The sequence below is a fragment of the Molothrus ater genome, chromosome 2 (assembly GCF_012460135.2).
Source record: "Molothrus ater isolate BHLD 08-10-18 breed brown headed cowbird chromosome 2, BPBGC_Mater_1.1, whole genome shotgun sequence".
Lineage (NCBI taxonomy): Eukaryota > Metazoa > Chordata > Aves > Passeriformes > Icteridae > Molothrus > Molothrus ater.
Window position 1 is genome coordinate 77,468,149 of NC_050479.2, and position 23,270 is coordinate 77,491,418.

At 37.4% G+C, this 23,270-nt stretch overlaps 1 protein-coding gene across 3 annotated transcripts in view; it reads right to left on the reverse strand.

Moving 5' to 3' along the window:
* CNTN5 (contactin 5) overlaps positions 1 to 15,343 on the reverse strand; it is a 606,644-nt gene extending 591,301 nt beyond the window's left edge. For all 3 annotated transcript variants that reach the window (XM_036405727.2, XM_036405801.2, XM_036405641.2), the window contains exon 1: positions 14,965 to 15,343. The gene's annotated coding sequence lies outside the window, so the exon portion shown is untranslated. The remainder of the gene's footprint in view (positions 1 to 14,964) is intronic.
* Positions 15,344 to 23,270: the final 7,927 nt, after the last annotated feature.

The following is a 23,270-nucleotide window of genomic DNA, read 5'->3' on the forward strand; positions in this document are numbered from 1 at the left end:
GTTCATGTGCTAGTGTAGATAACATGTTAGGAAAAAAAAAAAGAGGCTTCATATGCTGCTTTGTCATACTTGTAGCCTGGACTTTCTCTTCAGCAACTATCCTCCAAATTTTCAAATAAATTTTTAATTTTCACTGAGAGAATTACTAAAGAAGTAGTCTTTAAAAGTTGCATCCATGATATGCTCCCATATTTTTTCATTTCTGGTGATTTCTGAAATTACTATGATAGGAGAATTAAGGATGTGTTAATGAAACTCACAATCACATTTTAGTGACTGTGTCTACAACCAGCAGCTGCCATTCTGGTATCGACTGAGACTTTCATATTGCCAGAAGCCTTTTAAATATTAAAAGCTGGACTTTACACAAATTCTTTTCCTCCTGTGATGAGGTCTAGACTTGCCATTGTCCATTCAAAAATGGACAAAGTGCCCACAGTTTTCACATGCTCCACATGTACTGCAATAACTGCAGTTCCTCTGCATGGCTCCTGTTGACATGTAGATGCTCGCCTGAGCTATTCAGAGCTACTGGCTTATGCACAATGATTCAGAGAATTCCTTGATATGCATCACTGAAATTTATTGTTGCATGCAGAAGTGTGCATGGGTGTGAATGTAAATATATAAATCCCTTCCTGGCCCCTGTAGTGATGCAGTGATCCTGTAGCTGATGCTATGAAGCAGGAAATCCAATTATACCTCACTTAGCATGCATAACTAAAAATATTATTATTGGTCATAAAATTATCCAGCCCTTTCAAAAATCAAATCCATGAACTATGTGACTGTACTCCTCAGGGTGACTTCATGTTGTGTGAGGAAGTGCTTCCTTTAATTTGTTTTAACTCTGCCTGCATTATTGCAGGCTGCACTTTGCTGTGAGAGAAGGTGCGGCTGAAGCGGCTAATTTTCCTTCTAAAATGTTTGGGAATTTTTGTCTGGGAGCAAACTCCTTGAAGTGCACAGAGCTTTCACATACACTATATGGCATTTCCCAAGTCAAAGCAAAGCAACATTGCCACCATCAATGATATCTGTTTTCTAAATGTGCACTAAAATGAAATGTCAACACTTTGATGAACAGCTTCTGTAGTAAAACGGCATGTATGTGACCAAATGGCAGCAGACCACTGTTTACACGAAAAATGAGCATATTGGAATAAAATTACTCTGAACCGCAACATTCCATGCTATTTAAAAAAAATAAAAAGTCCCCATTAGAGCCAATAGCAAGCCACATTATCTTTTAAATAAAACCTTGAGCATACACAGATTCATCATATTGACAAATGAGGTAGATGGGAGTTGAGAAAGATCATCAGTATTTTCTGAGCTCTGAATTCCTCTCCTAAAACCTCAGTTCCAAGGGGAGCAGTCGCTCACAGAGCCACAGTGGACAGGCTGAAAACCATGGAGGTTTCAATGACAAGGCACCTCTGTTCTGTCCAGTGCTCTGAAGTATCTTCTTTCTCTAGCTGGAGGGGTATTTTATCTCCACTAAAATAAATTCTTTCCCCCAATTCAGCACCTTGGTAATATGAGTCTTGACATGATTTACTTCAATTTTTCCATAAATATCCTCTGAACATTAACTTCTATAAATGTGTTTCAGGACGCAAGTCCTTGAGGATGCCTGCACAAGCTTGTTTATTTGTATTTGGAGAGTAGAAAAAAATGTTTTATTTGTGAATTTCCCCATGCTGCTAGTAAACTAGACAAGCTTAATGGTGCAGTAAAAAACATATTAATCAAAATTTCAAGTCATATTTTTACATATTGGTAGCAGAGGTTACAAATAAGACAAAATCCCAGTTGAGCCTGAATGCTTGAAAACTGATTGTTTCCTGGTCACTCTCCCTTACTGAGGACAGTCATGTCTCAGAAATCACAGGTGACAATCACAACTCAAAATCTTTTGAATTTTACTTGCAATTCTGAAAAAAAATCCAACATTGCCTTTTCCTGTGCACTCATGCATGCATGCATTTAAAATAACAGCTTGGGATGCAGAAGTATTGTGCTTGGCAGTCTGGGGTAATTAAAGATCCCTTTCCCCTCTCCTAGGTGCACACCTCATCTACTATAGGCTCTACAAACTACCCAAAAAATTTTAAACCGCTATTCTAAAAGATGTACACCTTATCTCCCATGAAAAGCTCTTACCATTTTTTCCTTAGTCAGCCATGAACATTAAATATCATGCAATAAATCTGCTTATTCTGAAAGCTCATGGATTTTATTACCTTGGCAACAAAGTGATCTGTTCTAACTGCTTCTTGCTGTCAGTTTTAGAGTTTTCTGTGTCACAGAAAAAGCCATGAGGAGAGGATGAGCAGTTAACTGACTCCTTCCCTTATGCTTGCATTATCAGTTTCTACAGATGGAAGAATAGATACAGTGTGAAAATGAGGTCTTGGTTGCTTAGAACCAATTGTAGTTAATAGATGAGCTGGATTAAAAAATAAGGTTTTTTTCAGTTTTATGACAATCACCAGCAAAATCTCAGTCAGGAATGGAATTTTATTTTTAATATATCAAAAGAACTTTTTTAATCTGGAAAAGAAAAACAGCGTAAAGAAAAAAAAAGAAAATATTTTAACAAAATAAAGTGTTTATTTTTTCACATCCATACTTGGACTTTCATTAACAAATAAGCACCCAAATGTGGTCATCAAAGATTACTACAAATGAATAAATAAAAAATAGAATCACTTTATTTGGAAGCTTCTTTAAGTCTCCCTTTTTCTTAAATGACTGTGATTATTTGTTGCTTGTTTCCAAAGGGGGAAAAATAGTGACAGTGATTCAGACAGCTAATGCTTCAGCGCTGTTGTATTGGTGTCACTGAGAGATGAAAATCTCCCACCCAGCACAAGGGTGAGATGGAGCCAGTTTCCCACAGAGGCTGTAGCTAAACCCAATCAAAACCTCCTGCCATGTCAGAGCACACTTTCAGGAAACTTCTACTACTGAAATGGAAAGGAACCTGCAGCACTGTCTTTAAATTGTTGAAGGCAGCATGCCCCACTGAAAAAGATAACCAAAGTTTGATCTTTCTGTAGAAAGTAACCTTACACAAATGGCACACAAGGGAGTCATATTAAACATTGTGCAGTGGGTTTTGTACCAAACACTACAGGTAAGCAAATATTTTTGTGGTTTTTCTGTCAATCCCGCAAATACAGTGTGAACTATGAAAAGCAGTTAAGGGTCTAAGTATGATCATGATTAACTAAAAGAGTTGGAGGGAAAACTCTTGTGAGTTACAGCTCAGAAGCCTCATCATGGGCCGCAGTAATAGAACTAATTTATCAAAGTGGGCAGTAACAACTTTGCAGATATTTTTTAAAGTTTGCACCAGCCAGAAAATAATATTATTCACTAGCCTCACATGGCACTGGTTGCACCTTTATCTAGTCTCCTGAATAAAACAAAATGGAGACCTGTTTTTCTGAATATTTTATGCCATTGAAAGGGAACTACATTTGACTGAATCAAAGAGATTGTTTAAAAAATTTATGATGAGTATATCAGATATTCAATATTTTTGTGATTTTTATAGTAGGAAATATAAAACCTGATAGAAAAGAGATATTGGGGTATACAAGACATAATCTACAAAAATAAGGACATTTTTAAGATTAAGGAATGTGGTTTTGAATTTTTCTGCTAGAAGTACAAAATGGCTATAACTATAATCCAAAAGTACTATTCCAAGCCATGAAGTAAAGATAAGGTGAAATTAGCATTCTTTTTTCAAGGTACTTGTTCAGGGCTGCACCTAAGATTGCTTCACTAAAATGCAGTCAAGGTTTGTTAAGTGTAGGCTTAGCTTAAGACTGTGTATGAAGTTTCTCAGAACATGCGTACATGTTTCCCTGGCTCAAAGCTGCAATCACTACTGGTTTCAGCATGCTCCACACATAATCTCTGACTGCTTTCCTGGCAGGGTCTGGGTCTCCTCTTCCCCAGAATAACAATATATAGAAGAAGAAGCCAATAAATTTGACTAAGAGAGACTTTTTTTTTTCTCGCCCTGAATATACAAAGGAGTAAATCACTACCTGAGATTTAAATGTACGAGACACTTTTCTCCTGTAAGACCTCAAATGGAGATCTAACTAATCAGTTAGTCATTTAGCTGCATTACACACCTTTCTATCCTCTTGCCTTCCTCTCTGATTTTTTTTTACCATTCCTTTTCTGACAGGTCCTACCTTTTCATACCCTCATTTTTAACATTCATTTTAACACATTATTTCTTGTAGCCCTTACTGGTCAGAAGCAGTTACAGGATCCTACTTTTTCTCACAGCTCAGTATTCTTGCTTGAATTGTCAGGGTAACCAGGCACTTTTCAATAAATGAGCAGTCACTCAGATCAAAATGCTAAATATTTAAAGTGACACCACATCATTGATAAAGTGAAACCTAAAGTGTTTGTTTGCTCTCTGCTAATTATTTTAGTTCAAGCAGGCAGACTCAACTGTCTACATTATTAATTAAACCTGTTAAAATGAGCTAAGGACAGGAAATGTTCTTGCTGTTAGCAGTGCTAAGATTAGGCAGCAGCTTACATTAGCTGTAACATGAAAACCTTTTCTCCAAACTGCACCAATATGAAGCTAAAAAAATCATATCAGTTCATATTTCTGAATGGTTTGGAGAGAAGATTAGTAAATGGGAAATCTCAGATGTTAACTATTTTTAGGAAGTAAAAGTAATGTTACTAGTTTACTGGTGTTTGTGGCTATCTTTGGCCTGAAGTAGCAAAGATTCATGTTCTCTAAAGTAGCATGTTTAAACACTAAAGAGCTTGAAGGTTTTCTTAAAGGAAAATGGAAGATTTACTCAAGGGCCATACAATAGCAATATATAATATTCTACATGCAACTTATACCAGTGATCTATTTCTCTACAGCTACATTTTTGCTATAAGAAAATCATCATTGGTTTTTGTGATCAGGAACACTGTAATGGGGTGGAAGCCAAAACATAAATTCACATTCATGCTGAAAAGAATTGTGTGAAAATACAATTAACATTATATATTGTTATATAAATTTTATCATTTCATTGCAGTACTTGAAGTAACGCAAGACCTCTCAGCTGGTATTTACCATGATGACCTGAAACTCCATTCCATTCTGTCAAAAGTTTCACACAGTGGTTGAGTGTTGATTTGCAGTTTAGTACTAGAAACACCCAAAATTCTCATTTTTGTTAGACACAGGGGGACAGATCCAAAGGGAATGGAAGAGTCTAGTTATACCTTGTAAAGAGGTGGGATAGATATAAGCACACAGGTCTGTGAACTGAAACTTTTGAGTGCTGCAGAATATAAAGCCTACCACTCTGCTGTGTGTCTCCACAGGACTCTGGAGCCTAATTATAGAGCTGTATGAAAAAGTTCTGCTTGTCAGCAGAACCAGCAGGAGCGGAAAAAATAATATTTTTGCACATTCACAGAAGAATAAAATATTTAGGCATAAAATCATCATTTCTGCAGATGGACACTTACAGAACAAAAATGGGTAATTTTTGTGCAGCTCTGCTTGTCACTTGCATAGCCAGAATACATTTGGTAACAGATTTAAAATCCAACCTAGAATTCCTCAGTCACTGCCAGTGGCAAAGTATGCTTCATAGAGTAGTACTGGTTGAGGGTTGCAGGAAAATTCAGGGTGGGGAAGTGGTCCTAAAATGAGCAGTCAGCATTCCACCAAATTTAGCATTGCTGCACTTGCTTATGCTAGCAGAGAATTTGTCTCTTGATGGGTTTGATTCCTTCTGAGTAAAGGCGAGCCACAAAAGCCTGATGACAATTACAAGGCAAAATGTGAGGATCTGACCCTATTGAGGCAATGAGGAAAGAGATCTAGAAGAGGTATTAAAGAGATGCACAAATTGTTAATGAAAACAGCAGTAAGAAGCTGCTAGTGGCCAATAGATTTTAACTGCTTGCTTTCATTATATTCAAAACACTTTCAATGCATGCTTTGAGCGAGAAGAAATATACTTATTTAAAAAACTACTCCATGCCCCAAACATTTCACATGAGTAACTAAAGTATTTTTAGGAGAAATATGACTTGACAGGCTGATAGGCATAATACATGATTCCCAAAGGTGCTCAGGTAAGGACTTTTACCCAGTATATCAAAAAAACTCAGTAACCTAGAACAGCGCTTTGTGTGTGCGCTGTGTGAACCTCCACAAAACTGACAGAGGGATTATCCATTTGCAGGTGCAGGTCTGTAACACAAAAGGTGAATAATTTATGTGGACTTCTTCCTTCTTCCCCTCACTTAGCACCAAGCAGAGAAAAGGGGATCCAACACTGTGTGGTTCTCACAATTTCTGCACTCCCCAGCCTGTGTTTGCAGCCACTCAGTGGAAAGCTTTGCTCTTCAACTCAGCTGTAGTGACCTGTACTTCCAGCTTTGGATAAGTGTTTTTCTCTTATGCTTGTTAGATGCAGTGTGAATTTTACGTGGAAGTGGTTTTTTCTTATTCTTTTTTCTTTCTTTTCCTTCGGCATCATCTAATTTGGCAGTTCTTGGAGTGCTAGAGAGTCTCTTTAATGTATCTCAAGGCACAAGGACTCTGACTTTACTGCAATAACAGAATACATTTATTTGCTGCCTTTATAAGTGGCAATGGGAACTGATGAAGGATTGTGTTCTCAATACTTCCCTCATCTCCTTCTTTGTCTGACATTAGCAATAAAATACAAATTACAGAAAAGGCAAACCAAGAATACAAATTAAAAAACTAATTTCATGCCAGCCAACATGTGGGAAAACCTCAGGTGATGAGGAAATCAAAGGAAAATGTCAATAAAACAGACTATGCTAAGAAGTAATAATTATAACTCAAGATGCAAATCCAATAATATCTTTATACACAGTAATTAATAAAGGAAAAATTAGTAGAGAGTAATAAAAATCTCCTGCAATAGGACCTTCTGTTAATAATCTGACAAAGTGTCTGTCTTAAAAAATGAAAATAATTCCTATGTCTCTTAGTTTTCTTAAAATCTGGCCTATAATATAAAGTAAAACAACTCTGTGTTTAGTGTGCTTGATGCTGGAAGCTGATTCTGTTCTGTTTAAGTTTTATTTTCAAGTTAACAGATGAAGTTTTTCTCAGACAATTCAAAGAAAGCCTCAATAGAAGGCAAACCTTTGTATTTGCTTTGCTGTTGCATCATTACAATTCTATAATAAACCCAGAAATAATAACAAGAAGTCCAAAATCACTGTCTTGCATATGGCTATTTACAGTCTGTTTTTTTCCACTGCAAAATATTCCAGATCTTATTATACCACCTACAGGTAGTTTTTAGATAAACTCTTGGGATCCCCTAAGCTTCTCAGTTACTCTACTGTAGGTTTCAAAGAACAAGCATGTCCATTATAGATTTTAGAGAAGTTTCTCATAACCCACACTGCTTTGACTTTAAAGCAATCCTCAGGAAAAAAGCCTGCTATTTTTTTTGAAATCTTAAATAATACATGAAACTAGCATGCCATTTTTGCTATAGACATTATCTTCAATAAACATTGCAAGTGTTCAACTGGTTGTATTTTCTCATATGCCAGCTTTTCTTTGATGCCGAATGTGACATATGAAACTACTAATCATTTTCTGTTGAAGCAACATAACAGAAACCTATGATAAATTTTTCTTTCTCTCACACAATTTTCTCATTCAAAAATCCTATAATCCTATATAATCATGCACATATTGTTTATAATTTCAACATATTTTTGTAGGCTTTGAAAAAATCCTTGGCAAATTCTTTTACATTCCTTTACAATTAAAGTCATGCTGCTTCAAAGGAGCTATTTTGCAAAGATTGACAGAGAAAGAATCTTGATAGTAATTTATGGATACTTAATGAAAACTTACAGAGATAACAGACATTAAGTAATGACCTTTCACGTGTAGATTCTTTAGTGCTTCTATACACTTAATGCTTCCCAATTTTCTCAACCTGTATTTATTTTCTAGGGAAGAACTGTGGGTTTTGCATGATTTGAATCAATCAGTCTGTCTTGCTTCTAATTTGTAGAAAATATGCAAGAATTTAATCCAAATTAAACTGAATTGCTCTGCTTTGATGCTGCTTATTTTCTCCAGTTGTTGATTAATATGCCCCTTGTGCAAACGTCTTCCTCCTACCTGATGCCTTCAGTAATGTCTCAATTCGTTGCTGATGACATTCAAATTTCCTCCAGAGATGCCTTCTGAAGTCACAAACAGAGGATTATGCCCATCAGTAAATGACTCAGCCACAAAGTGATTGATAAGACAAATAAATGCTTAGATCTTAGCCATCAGTCAGTTGTGATATGCAAGAGGGAAAACAAAACTGCAGACATTTTGGCCTTATATTAAACATATATATATATATGTTTTCTAAATTATCTTTATATTCCAACGTCCCTCTTAATAAATTATTCTCCCTGGTTATCTGATCTGGAATTCGTTTTCAATTATGCCTCTTCACAAACATGTGACAGTCTTCCTCAGTCTGAAGCTGTTTCAATGTCCAAGAAATATCTTCCAAAGTCCAAACAGAGGAAATACTGCACAGCTGGTTTTGAGTTGAAAATCTGTACACACACACATTAGAGAGACTTTATGACATCAGAGAGGTCATGGCTTTATTCCCAGATTCCCTGAGTTTTATGTAAGCAGCAACAATACATGACACTGCATATGTTAGAGGGGAATAAGAACATTTTGAGCATCTTGCACAGCATGAGACTGAGAAATCAGGACCTTGTATCACCTCAGATGTGCAAAAGTCAAAAGCCAAACAAAGAATAAGGCCATAATACAAGAGTGAGTAAATATTTTATTTTATTCTTTTTTTTTTTTTTGGAATGACAAAGAAAATAAAAAATTTTAATTAAGAGAACTTATCTATTAAAATAATATCATGTGAAAGTCCATATGCTTGTTTTTAATAAGTTTTGATCTGCATGAGGTTTTGGTAACCTCAAGAATAAGTTAATTTAGAAAAGGAGTCTAAGAAGTACATATTTCAGAGGCAATTGTGGACTGCTGCTACAGTTTTCAGACAAATATTCAATGCTACATTTTGTAGCATTTATATGTGATCATTACACATGTCACAGTGTTGCAGATAGTATCTTGGCTTTTTTTCTCGGGTGGGAGGTGATCTTGGAGAGGTCTGTATGTGATCATGGTAGCATGGCTGTGAAACACAGAAGTCTTTCCTTAGCTATAAGCTCTTCAAAGGTCATACAGAACAGCAAAAAAAAAAAAAAAAGTAAGTCTTTGAGTTAAGCCATACGTTCTTTGATTGAGGGTCCATTTTTTGTTTACAGCCCTCAGTGCAACACAATTTTGATTTATGATTATCGTGCCTACTTGTCACAATGATGATAAGGTTTATAATGGAATAAAGGACCTTGATAATAAAAAATCATCTAGGGCAATCAGAGTTCTAATCTAAATAATATTTAGTATAGACTTGTGATGTGAATTAGATGGTTGAGGCAACTACATTTTAAAGTGACATCTACATTTTTTTAAATATATGTGAAAAGATGTACCTACAAATTAAAGTAAAAAAGAAAAATCTAAAATTTATATAAACAATTGTTGAACTACACATCAAAGTAACCTATACAGTAGGTAAAGAAAGATACCTGGGGGGGAGGGGGAGTGGGTTTTTAAAGTGCCACTATATATACAAAGTCTAATATCATTAATTTGGTCCAGAAAGAGGGTTGTAGTACAATATACCAAGCAATGGACGCTTATAGGAAAGAAATTAGCAAGCATAGGAAAAACAAAAGTAATGGAATTTTAATTGATTTCTATGTCAGAACTTCAAAGGCATTTTTGTTCTAGCCATACTGAAATTCCTATATAGGAACAAGACAGTTCCTGAAGTTGTCAGTATTTTCTGTTTCCTTCATTCTGTATAGCTTGTCCCCCATCCAAGCCATCACAAGTATAAATGTAAAGATAAATAATAGTCATAATTACATCACATCAATATGAGCATCATGAACTTTGAATGACTTCATCAGACCAACAGTGCTGAATATCACCAAGTGTTCCAGCCTGTCCAGAGCAATTTCTTGGAGTGTCTATAAGACTTAGCTTTTGGAAAATGTTTTCTGTGAGAAACACCTCAGAAGAAGAGGTAAAGCATACACTGTGACTTTGTTGACTCATTTTGGTGTGGTTTTGCTCATTACACTTCAAGTCTATGCAGAAACCTGTGAATAACCAAGAGTAAATGGCATATGAAAGTCTATGGAGTAAGCTAAAGGGAACAGTGGGTCATCTTTCACAACATATGATACATATGTGTTCTTAAACAGTTAATAATTAACCACCTTTCCCAAAAGTAAATTTCTGTTAATATCCTTCCCATTTACCATTTAGTTTTGAGGGCACATTTGTGGGGAGAATGTTGCAGCAAGCATCTTCTGAATATGTCTCTTCATGGCTGAGCAAGAATTACAACTTTTCAAGTTCAGTGCCTGAATATCTTCCCAAAATATTACTATAAGGACGTTATGCTTTTAGATCAGCTTCTTCTGTTACTATGACCAAACAATCTTCTTTATTTACCTGCTCATCTGTGCAGCCACTACTCCTGGTTGAATGCATAGCAGGGTGGTTACTACCTATAGCAGGAATGTCACAGCCACAGGGCAACGCCCATCACGCCCATCATGTACTCAATCAAGACTATAAACCCAACAAAAATAAAATGGGATTTGTGAATTCTTGCAAAGGTGATGCTATTTGCTAAGGAAAGACACCCAAAAGACTGGTCTAATACTATGCCTACATCAATTACAAAGCAGTATATTTAGCCTTGATCAAAATGATTCAAAGGCTAGGAGTCCCAAAAATGTAGTAACCCTTTAACTATTAAAAACGGAACAATTTTCACTCAGAAGGAGGCTGAAGCCAAAGTCTCTATATGTTGAGTGAAAAGTTGTCATTCTTTACCCCTCTCTGGAACTGCAGTGAACTACCTGCAAAGTTTGTCTGCTTTTAGTTTCAGAAGCTGAAGGTTCTCCAAAGACAGCATCATGTTTTAACACCATTTACAAGAAAATCTTTAAGAGCATGCTGAAAAAGGAAATTCCCAAAAGAGCTTTCTGATGGATGGAAAGAGTTTGATGTATTTTCTATTTCTAGGTATGGGAATGGAGAAGAGTCATCAATTTTTCCCAAGACTGATGTGTGAGTTTGGTCCTGAAGGAGATGTAAAGAGGTGAGCTATGGTGGTGTAACTAGTACATGACAGCATGCATCATTCTGATGTAACCTCATGGCTCTGTAAGCTTGAGACTTAGTCTGAGTGGATGACTACACAGAATAAGTATGAACATGTTGTGATCAGGAACATCAGCTGTAGCACAGATAGAAATTCTAATGTTTTATTACATTCACAACATACAGAATCTGACATAGCTTTTCCTTATTACATATCCACTTGCAACATCTTCAAATTGATTTGTTGCCTTTATGAAATATAGTGAGAAATCATCTTGAACTTCCTTTTAGAAACCAGCACATGAGCAAAGATCAAATTTTCTTATGGTTCACACACTTAGGGATATTTTCATAAATCAGCCAAGAAATTAATTATAAAAACAAACAGATTACATTTCCTTCCACTATCTAGAAAATGTTACTCTTGCTGCTATTCCAGCTTGCAAAGACACAGAATCATTGCTCTTCAATAAATGTGTGTGTGTATAAACACATCCAGACATACATACACACACATTATGAGGCTTTCAAATCTTTAAGCAAAATAAGAACGTATTTATCTTATAAAGTTTTAACAATTTCATAATTTACAAACCCATCTCCTAATAGAGTGTTATTGATCAAAATCACTCAGGAGATAAGAATCTGTAGGAACCCCATCACTTCCAGAAAGAGTACTTTTCCCTTGTAAAGAGCTAAAAAGTTGGTAATCCAGGGTGTAACAAACCCTGTAAAAAGCATCACAGAAGGAAGAAAATATACTGTGAAGGACCTACCAAAATAGTATTAGTAACCAAATGTCTATTTCACATTGATTCTCAGGGAATTAAGGATGCAGTATAAACTGTGGTGGATTTTATTTAGCATTTTAGAGCACAACAAATTGTTCAAATGATTGATGTTTTTCTGAAAATGAGAGAAAGTGCAATGCAGAAGCTTTAGCAGGAGCATAAGGAGGGAGCAGACCAACAGTGGCAAATTTTGCAGTACATTTGTAGGAACTAAAATCTGTGTTGCAGGCTACAAGCAGAAAGACAAATCAGCCAGAAGAACTATTGTTTTCTCAATGCCACTGAACCAATCACCTCACATGGCTCAATACCTTGGTATGCATATTCTTAACATACAGATTTCTATGATGTCTTTTGTAAAGACTTGCATTAATTATTTAAAATAAATATTTCTATCATTAACTTAATCAGATAATTTCCAGTGTTTTGAATCTGTTCAGTGGAACAAATTTTTCTATATTTTTAACAAATCAGATTAAGCCTTTTTGAACATACCAGATTTGCAAGAAGCAGGAAAGAAACCTGTATCTCAGACTGTCACTTAAAGCATCATGCTTTTAACCTCCTCTTTCCATACAGAGCTCTTTACCTTTACTGACACCCTCTGGTCCCTATGCCTAAGTCAGGTTTGAATTCATTCCAGCACTCCTTCAAAAATTTACTCTCCAAATCAATATTATGTGGAGCACAGAACTGGACATTTTCTGAAACTCCCATAAATCATATCACTGGTTCCCCAATAGTTCACCATGTCAGCAACTTATTTAGGGGACTCAAGCAAATTTGCCAGTCATGACCTTCCTGTATTGAATCTGTGCTAGTAGTCCTCCAAGATATGCATTTCTTAAAGTTACTTTTTATTATTTTCTAACAGCAGAGCTTTTAATCACACCTTTATCTTACCTGTTATGATATTTTTCCTCAAGACCTCTTTTCAAAGTTGCTTTCTTTCAAATTCTCAAGTAGAACTCAGCCAGTGAGATATTTTTATTTTCTGTTTTCATTCTTAGTACATCTGCCCTCGTTATAAAATGAAATCCAGACCCCTTCTCCTGATATTTTTACCTAGAATTCAAAATATGACCTTCAGCTTCATATTGACCAAAAAACTAAAACCTACACTTTTTATCTCCCTAGCTATCTTCCCACTTTCATGTTATGCTCTGCAAGTTCTGACTTCTTTTGCATGGGCATTTGCTTTGTAAGTGTATGAAACAGAAGTGCTGCATGTTCAATAGTCCACTTATAAAACTACTTAGCTGTTATCCCCTTCAAGAGTGCTTAACACTTCACCCTCCTTAATATATTTGTTGGCTTCTGAAACTTTGTCTTCTTAACCACATCTTTTAAATATTCCCATAGTGTATCAACAGTAAATCTCTGCTGAAGGCCACTGTACATATAACACTCCTCAGTTACAATAGTTCACATCTCAGTTTTCTGTCTTCCTTTCAGCATACCTCAAACTAGTAAACAAGTGTTTGTGTTTTCCCTCACAACAAGGTAAACAAGGGGTTTCAGGGAGAAGGTTAGGTTTTGGGGTTTTTCTTGTTTCCTTTTTGTTTTACTTGAAACTTTGTAGGTAAATGTTATAGTAACTGAAGTCAATTTATAAAATATATTTTTAGAAATTCTACTTGAACATTTGATAGCTTTTTATGTAATGGTCCAGTTATTGCTAATTCTTTCAATAACTCCTGTAATAATATTAATCAGAATGAACCGATCTTGTGCTATTGATTGTCATAAAGTACTTCTGAAGGAGTGGTACTTCAGCAAGAATTAAAGGCAGTTTTATTAATTGGAAAATTTCATTCAAATTTTAATTATCAGGAATCCCCCCATAGCTTTTAGCTAATACTTAGTGTATAATTTATTTATAGTTTCAAACCTCAGGGTCTCGTCAACAGCTCATTGAAGTCTAGGGGAACGCTGGAACACCTCAAAAAAAAATCTGGCACCAAGGAAGCATTACTTTTTAAACAAAAAAACCCCAAAACTTTGAAAAAACTTTAAGCTGCATTTCTGAAATATTGCAACACAGAAAAATTAAGTCCTAAGTACTCACATTACACTATCTTGTCTAACTTCTGTTTCATGAAGTTTCTGAGCTTAATAGATGTGCAACTGAACATCTGAAGTACATATACAGTCATGGAATTTTTTTTTTCCTAATTTAAAAATCTTAAAAAGACAGTTTCATGCTCTATGTCACAATAACTCTCAGTTCATCTTCTAGCCAGTTCAGAGACATTTCACATAGTCTTATTAACTGTCTTCACATCAGAGACAAAAAATCAGTGCATCTTTATGTAATTCCATCTCCTCTGCCTGTCCGCAAAGGAAAGGAGTCCTGGTGCTGCACTCTTCTAATTCCAGAGATAACTGTTTATCCCAAAGTCAAGTATCATTCAAAACTCCAAAACAACACAACTTTCAGTGCATCACTATAAACTCGATATGCTGGGTTACTTCCTGATTCAACCTCAAGCATTAGCATGGTAGTTCTCCCAAATATAAAAAATTAGCACATTTGAATAGGCATTCCTTCTCTGGAGTATGTATTTGTACTAAAAGCCTCACATCTCTCTTCACAACTCATTCACTGCAGTAGTTTGCTCCCCAGTTAAATGACAGGAAGCATATAGCAGATCATAGTATTTCTACTTCAACTTTTCTGCTCAATTATGACAATTTCAAGGTAAGATTCAAAACAAAAAAGCAAAACACATAAACCTGCAGCCCAAACACGGGATCTCTCACCATTGCCGGCTTCACAGTAGACTGCTCACAGAGATGCTGCGATAGATATTACAACAGATAATCTGCACAGACTCCAAAGTCTAACCAGGGAAATCAGTGCCTGGCTGGAGGAACGGCAAAGACACTTACCGCTGCTGTGGCACCGTCTCTCTCGCCCTGACTCTCAGTCTCTCTCTCCCATCCTCCTGTCAGCCTCAAATATAGCAGTCCCTTATGTTGCTGAGCCTGGGGGAGCAGAGGATTGCAGAGTTGGGTTTTTTCCCTTTTTTTTTCTCTCTTTTTTTTTTAAACCATCCAGAGGTAGTTCTCCAGACCCGACCGCTTCTCCTCCTCGGCTCGCTCAGTGATGGAAAGCCCCAGGTGAAGGCATCCGCGCCGGCAGCTCCCGCGAGCCCCTCCCGGCCCCGCCGTGCCCCCTCCCGGCGGGGAGACCGAGGCGCCTCCCCCGGCTGCTCCCGGGGGGCGGCGGAGGCTCTGCCCGCCCCTGCCTGGACGCGTGCGGATGTATAGATGATGTGGATGTGCGTTTATGTGAGTGCCATCTCGCACCGCCGCCCGCCGCTCGCCCCTACCCCTAAGCGCGCAAGGACCCCCCTCCTCCCGCTCTCCTCCTCCTCCTGCTCCTCTCCACCTTCCTCCCCTATTCTCCTCTTCACTCCTCTGCCCCGGAGCGTGAAGGCAAGAGGGCAAGTTGGCGAGCGCTGTCCTCTGATCTCCTGCTCCTCTAACCCAAGACATCAGCCTCTTCCATCCACCACTTTCTGACCCCATCCTCTCCTCCCTCCTTCTCATCCCCTTCCCCATCCTCCTTCCAGGTGGATTGATTTTTATGATTTTTTTTCTTTCTTTTATTTTTTTTTTAACGCGTTTTATTCCTCTCCAGCGGTTATGACCCTCCCTCCCCCCGCGCTCTGCAGCCGGAGCCGGGAGCCCGAGAGCCGCGGCTGCTGCCCGCAGCGCACCACAGCGCAGCGCAGCGCAGCGCATCGCAGCGCAGCCCAGCGCACCCTCTCCTCCTTTACACCGCGGCTGCTCCGTCTGGAGGCACACCCGGGGCGGCCAGCGCTCGGCCAGCACCCAGAGCGCCGCTGCTCCGGCAGCCGCTTCTCTCGCTGCTCCCTTCCCCATCATCCGCCCGCGCGTAGCTGCATCCCCGCCCCGCAGCCGGCAGCGCCCGCCTCGCCCCGGCCCCGCCGAGCGCCCCGCGCCCTCCCCGCCCGCCGCCCCCGCCCCGCGCAGCCCCGGGCAAGGCTGCCGGCGCCGCGCCGCCACATCAGCCCCTGGCGGGTCCTCCCCGGCCGCCTCGCAGCCATCCACACATCCAGTGGGTTCCCACTCTTCTGCCTCTCCCTAATGGCTGTCCTCAGGATCGAGGCTGATTCTAATCCTTCTTTTTTTTTTTTTTTTTTTTTTTTTGTTTTTTTTTTGTTGTTTTTTTTTTTGTGTGTTTTTCCCCCTGTGGCAATGGCAACTTGTGCTATAAAATTTGATACTTTTCTGGCCTTCTGTTCTTTTCTTTCATTGCCTTTTTTCCCTCTTTGCCTTCCACAAGTAGTTTGGACTCTTTTAACTTGCACGTTATCTGAGTAATTATTGTATAATTCCTATTCTCTGAGAATTTTCTATGCTTCAGTGATTCCATTTCAATGGTTTATGCTTTCTGAACCTCTGTGGTCTACAAATATGTGTGTGAGTGCACGTGTGTGTTTGCATTTTTCTTTACTAACTTTTCTTTATATTTATTTTTTTTCTATCCCAGGTAGTTTCTGGCTAATTTTCAAAACCTGACCTTTTTGTGCTTTAGATTCAGGAGAACAAAGATTTTGGATTAATTTTGGAATTTGCTGGGGGTTCTTACACAACTCTGGTCTTAAATTGGCAATACTAATGTGAGTTTTTTCTCTGTGTCTTTTGCTTGTCTCTTATATTGAAGCATCTAGCTAGATAAGATACTAGTGATGAGTAGGATAGTTTTATACACTTTTGTGGTCCTGTATAATATATGGAAGTCTATCAGAGGATTTACAGCTCAACATCATGTTCAGTGAATTCTGTGCACTACTGTCAGTGAAGATGAGCTGAAAAAAACACCTCACTTTCAATTCTTTTTTTTATTATTCTAAGACTGAAAATTTCTGGTCCTTCATCACCATCTCCCACTGTATTAACTTTCATAGTGGAAGAGAGAGAATGAATCCATCATTAGGAATGGACTTGGTCTGGAAATACTATTCCATACTAACACAGAAGACAATTGTCTCCACAACTGGGTCTCCAGACATATTTCTGTTGGGCAAGTAATGTTGCAACTTGACATATCAAAGCTTCCCTTCATTGACTCAATTCACAGAAAATTATCATCTGGTCATTATTTCCAGTGTTACTAGGTTACAAGACAGCATTTAATCAGAAGCCAGGAATAGTGACTGCATTAATTCTGATCTTATGAATAACTTATGAGGCTCCATTTCTCAATATTTTCAAAGGGAACATTGAAGCCAGAAGCATTTTTGCCTTTTTTTTTTTTTTGGTGCGTACTGTATCTATTTATGACGATAGTGAGGAATTACTTGTGAAGAGGTGATTTTCACTGGTTACTTTTTTACAGGTAGAGATGAAATTAAAAGCAATGCAGTTGTTTTTTTGGGTTTTGTTTTTTTTTTTTTTAAGTCATAAAGATTTGATTTATGGTCTTTATCATCCTTTATGAAGTTTATAGGGTTATTTTGAAAAACAACTTTATGGCACCCATGCCATACACATTGGGCTACACACTACTTTAACTCAAAGTTCTTGTCAAAGTACATCTTTCTTATGAATGGCAAATTTTAATGTTTGCTTCTTTTTTTTTAGCTTCACATCAGCAATATTTCTACAAGGAGGTATTTGTATCTTTTCCTTTAATGTAATCAGGAATTAAATGGATTTGTATGAGCACCAGTTTCATCTTTCTTTAAAAGGAAAGTGGCACACAGATTTTAAACAGGTTAAAGTTTCATTTGATTGTGTGTATCATTTGCAAGGTCAGTTCCTGCTCTACTCCACCACAATCTACTCACAAGATTTTGAGGTGTTTTATGCCATGTATGCTCAGTGCTTAGTGCATGAACAGTGAGTTATGATCAGCATAAATAGTACTTTGTTACAGTATTTTTATTGCAATACACTTTAAGTCAACCTAGCTGCATTTTGCATATCTGGTCTAGTTGCCTGACTATCTGTCAATTAACACCTTAATCTCTCTATCTTAGTGTCTGCAGTGGACAAGCAAACAGTGGATGCAGCACATATGCAGTCTGAGTCATTTATGAGCTCTTTTCTTATTTGTTTTGTACTTTTCATTCAATTTCTTCTTTTAAGCAGAACACATTTTCTTTTTCTTTCCCACATGGGAACTGCTCCACTATCTGAGCAGTACCATTACTATTGGGATATTTCACTGTACTTTTCTTGACCAGTTGCAGAATATAAGATAGGGAGTGAATTTTGAAGAAGAGAATTAGCTGCACAAATTTCTCCCCTGTATCTGGGTCTGCAACAGCACTGGAGGTGTATGTTTAGAGATAATGAAGGCTTCTCTTGCTCTTCCCCTTCCATTTATGAGAAGATCTTTCCGGCACCTGGAGGACAGTATTTGAAAATAGTAGTTTTTGAAAGGTGTATGTTGGCCCTCTTTTAGCATGCAGCTGTATAATTTTAGTGGCAACCACTATATTTTGTCCTCCCCTAGAACATCTGGATAGACTCATGGCTTTATAATTAGAGTTATAAGAAAATTTTCTAGGGGGATAAGCAGAATTGTGTGTAAATTTGACGCATAATTCTTCAGGCCTTCGGCAAACGGCAGAAGATTCAGAGCCTATCATGAAAGCTTTCAGTTATAGCAGATAATTAACAAACTGGAGACGTTAGCAATGGAAAGAAGTTGCTGCATAAAATTAAAAATAAAACCCCAAGCTCTAGGGACTTAAGCCTCTTAAATTTTCAGAAGTGCAAACAGATGACATCTGGTCCAACATAAATACTGGGATAAAGTTAACCTCTTTGAAAAAGTTTCGAAGCAGCAGAATGAAACATGTTTTGTACCACAGCTTTATAGCATGCCACAATGGTAGTTTTGATTTTGTAAGAGAAACTTGTAAACTGAATGTATTGTTTCATTGAGCAATGGCCTGAGAGGACGACAGAACTGCACTGCAGTTGGTCCAACACCTTAAGGATGATGAGGCCATTCTGTTACTTGGTGAGCAACACCATTATAAATTTCCCCTGCTGCCTGGTTGAAGAGAAAATGATCTGGGTCCAATACATTTTGATACATCCAGGTATGGGCAGTATGTTGCTACTGAAATAATGATCATCAAAGAGCCAAATAGCAATGCTGTGGTATTCAATTATTGACAGGAGGGGACAGACTGAGTGCTCCCTTGTTTCTGCAGAAGCCACAAACTCTGGAAGAGACATAGGGAAGTGACAGGTGTGTGTCTTAACCCTATATCAAACTTGTTCATACACTGATGTTCCACTGAGTGTTACTGGTTTTGTGAGAAACTGATTCAAAATGAAAGCAGAGGAACAGGTTCTTAAAAATCAATCTCCTGGCTACTGCCAGAAGCAAGGATGAACTGATCATCAGAGGGGATTCCTCTTTTCTGTGCATGCTTTGTGCAAGTGCAGTACAGTTTTGTATTTCCAGAGTCAGAATACAGATGAGAAGGGATTTGCAGATTCTTATTTTCTCCTGGTTTTCCTAACCTTATGAGGGACATGCCTAGGTAAGCTATTATGGCATACAATGCATTGCTTTTGATGTGGTGATACACCTACTAGTTAATATGCTGAGAAAAGCAAAACCATAATTTTCCTCATTCCTTCCAGCTTGATCTTCAACATATGCACAGGAAGGATCCAGTGTCCCCTGGAGACTGATTTTACCTTCTACAAAGATGGAGCAAAGTTCTTACTGCACATGGGAGCAGAATGCACAAAAGAGTAAAGAGTGGAGAAAGAACAGATCTGTTTATCACTGTAGCTATCCCATGGTAACATGAGCTGTTGTGATAGGGAACTAGCTGGGAGGTGTGCTGATCCATAATACTCAAAGCAGAGGAAAAAAGACAAGGGAAATGAGATGTTCTCTGAGCACCACAGAAAGTTTTAAAAAATAACAACCCATAATTAAAGCTGAATATTCCAGCAGCAATGAAAACTCAATAGCAACAAAGATAAAACCCCCTATCTCTCTAACCTATATCTCCAAAGAGCCATGAGCACAAAGGATGAAAAAACTGCCCTCTACTGAATTACCGAATGGTCAGAGTACATGAATGCTGAATGCAGAACAGGACTAGATACTAAATTTAGGTTCCTAACTTCTATTTCAATACCTAAATAAAAATGGCCTGATTTTTTTTTCAAGGATGTTGAACAGTTCCAGATTCCTCTGATTTATGTTGCTACTTAGAGAAAGAAAAGAATTTTTTGTTTAAGTATCTAACAATAGGACGCAGAATTCTGCCCTTACAGACCAGAGGTTTGCAGCCTACTTTGTAAAATAATTGAATGCCATTGTGCCTTCCAAAGATGGATAGAGCTGCAAAAGAAAATATTTATTCTGTGTTTTCCTACTAATGAAGGAAATGAAGAGCAGAATTCCCATGGCCCGAAGTGTGCGGTAGCAAATATTTGGTTTTTTTTCTCTCCCTCCCACATTAAGTTCAATGGAAATACACTAGAAGAAAGACTTAATGTGGGAAGCATCCTTGTCATTGCAAACCTTCTTTGGAGTATAGTGCAGTTATAAATACACTAGTAGTGAATTAAGCTTTTCATTATTTTTAAATGAACCTTCAGTCCTCAGTTATTTTTTTGTTTCCAGATGTAATGGAAATCTAGAATTTGTGACATAGGCAACTTATGTATCCAAAAGTATATGACATTATCTTCTGTTTCAGAAGATTTGTAACTCTGTGAAAGAAGTACCAGGAAGAATAAAAGTTCCTGTCATTTTCAGACCTTCAGTGCTTCCTGGACAGTCACTCGAGCATTTCAGAGTGACACAAGGGAAAAGGGGAAATGTGGATTGTTACACAATGTACAAGACCATACAATAAATAATGTAATGCATAAGTAAAGCTGAATAACCCTATCCCCAAGAAACCTGAGTGACACTATTATCAAGTCTTTATTTGGTGAAGCATGTAAAACTGAATTTGTGAACTCATCTGAAAATAAAAACCAAACATACCAAACAAGCCGTTTTACAAACAAAAGCAGAAAAAGGGCAGGAGAGAAGTAAAACTTTAGAAATCATGTCCTTGAGTCTGAGAAAATCTCAGTTTATGGTGTTAGTGTCAGTGTCCCAGAAGGGCTGACAATTCTACTTTGCTGTGTTTCTCATAGAAGAAAGGATTTGACCAGGAATGTCTGAAATTGAGAGTTTCTGGTAGCTGTGATTAAAATGGCACAAATAAACATTCCCCAGTTTGCCTAGTTACCCTACCTGCAATGCCCTTTACCCTCCCCACCCCCACCACAAGAAGATTAGATTAATCATTTGACTTTGATTTTGATGTTTTATCTTTCATATGACAGTTTACTGGGAATAGTGTATCTGGAGCACCCTATGAAAATAATACAAAAGAAAACTTGAATTATTTCTTCAAGTTATTCCTTCAAGTATGTCTGGAATAGCCTGCTTGACTCCTTTATTAATATGCTGAGTACCTGATAAATCTAGGTATGTGAAGATGGCATTAATTTAATAAAATAAATTGATCTCATCTAATAACAAATTTTATTGGTGGTGACTTGGCAGGTGAAAGCACAAATGAAAATGACTTTGAAACCTTTAAATGTTTTCTGAAGAAAGTGCAATTACCCAGTGATCTTTTATCTTAGGAACAAAATACTAAATAAATTGAACTAAGGTTATAAAATATAATTAATAACATGCATATATACAGGTTTTAGTGTAACCTACAGAACATTAATTATAGCACTTATTTCACAGCTGTTCTGTGAAAGCTCAAATAAAATGTGTCTACAATTAAAACTGAATATATACTGACTTTATTAACTTAACAGCTGCACCAATAACCAATACCAAGGAACATAGCCTACTTTGTTAATGTCTTGATACCATCTGCAACATTCAAAACTATTGGGTTTTAAAGCAGATGATGTCTTACTAGTATTGTGATCACAGCTATCACAATATGCTTACACATGCTACTAAAGTGAATTGATCTGTTTCAAGGTAATTTCAAGGGTTATGAGCTGAACTGCACGACAATTTCCTAAGCACAATTGTGGTGGCTAGAAAGTCAAAACCAGAAGTTCTAGGTGGCTTCTTCCCAATTCTTATGTCCTCAAACATTAATTTCTCTTGTGCCCAAACAAGCAAAATTCAACTTTGGAGCAAAAATGGGGGGACTGAATTAATATAGGAAACTTTTCTGCTATCACTTCTCAATGTTTTGACATAAAAATTCTGTAATTTTAACCCATATTTCGAAGTTACACTTCCAGCTTTAAAAAGAAAAAAGGAAACCCATATGCACAAAAAAAAAAAACCCAAAACAGCAACAAAAAAAATCCCAAAACCCCCAAACCTCCCAGAAATCCCATCATATAGAGAATCATACAGACATTAAAGAAAATTTACTAGATTTTTAAATCTGCTTCACAAACTATTCTAATACAAGCAATTAATAGGTGACAGCAGGCATAAAATCATACCCCCGAAAGGTGTTATTCCGTTTAACATGTACAGCAGTTGATTTCAGCATCTGGTTCTCCTTCAGGCCTTGGTTTGGTATGTGAACTTAATCCATTCTATTTGCTTCTTTGAATATTGACTGGCAGTAGTTTTACTAGTATTACAATCTGTTGCTGCAATGTTTAAGTTACATCCTTACACATTTGAGAACTCTCTGTCTCTATCATTCTTTCAAATTTTCAATACAAATTCTACTTTACCATTATTATCTCCCTGCCTTGTTTCCTCATTTTGCTCTTTCATACTTTTCTTGTCTTTTGCTCACAATTTATGACTTCTGTAGCTTTCACAGCTCTGTGTTCCTTATGTTCCTCTTCCCAGAGTCCATTTCCTTGTTTATTAATTACACTCTCTTCCCCATCTTCAACCTTCTCATACTCCCTCAGGTTCCTTGTCCCAATCTGCTCCTCCCCTCAACAGTTGTCTCTTGCCATCTGTTTTTTGTCCTTGACTCAGATGTTGTGATGTTTTTTTTTCCATATTTCCTGTGCTTCCATGTCACTTGAGCAGCAATCAAGAAGTAACCTATATCTCTAGGAAAATAAGTTATTAATTAGTTTACAGGTTCACATCCTATGGACCGCATTAACTGGCATTGAAATTCAGGAATAGTCTTCCTTGATCTCTGTAACTGTGTTCTTGACCATAGTCACTT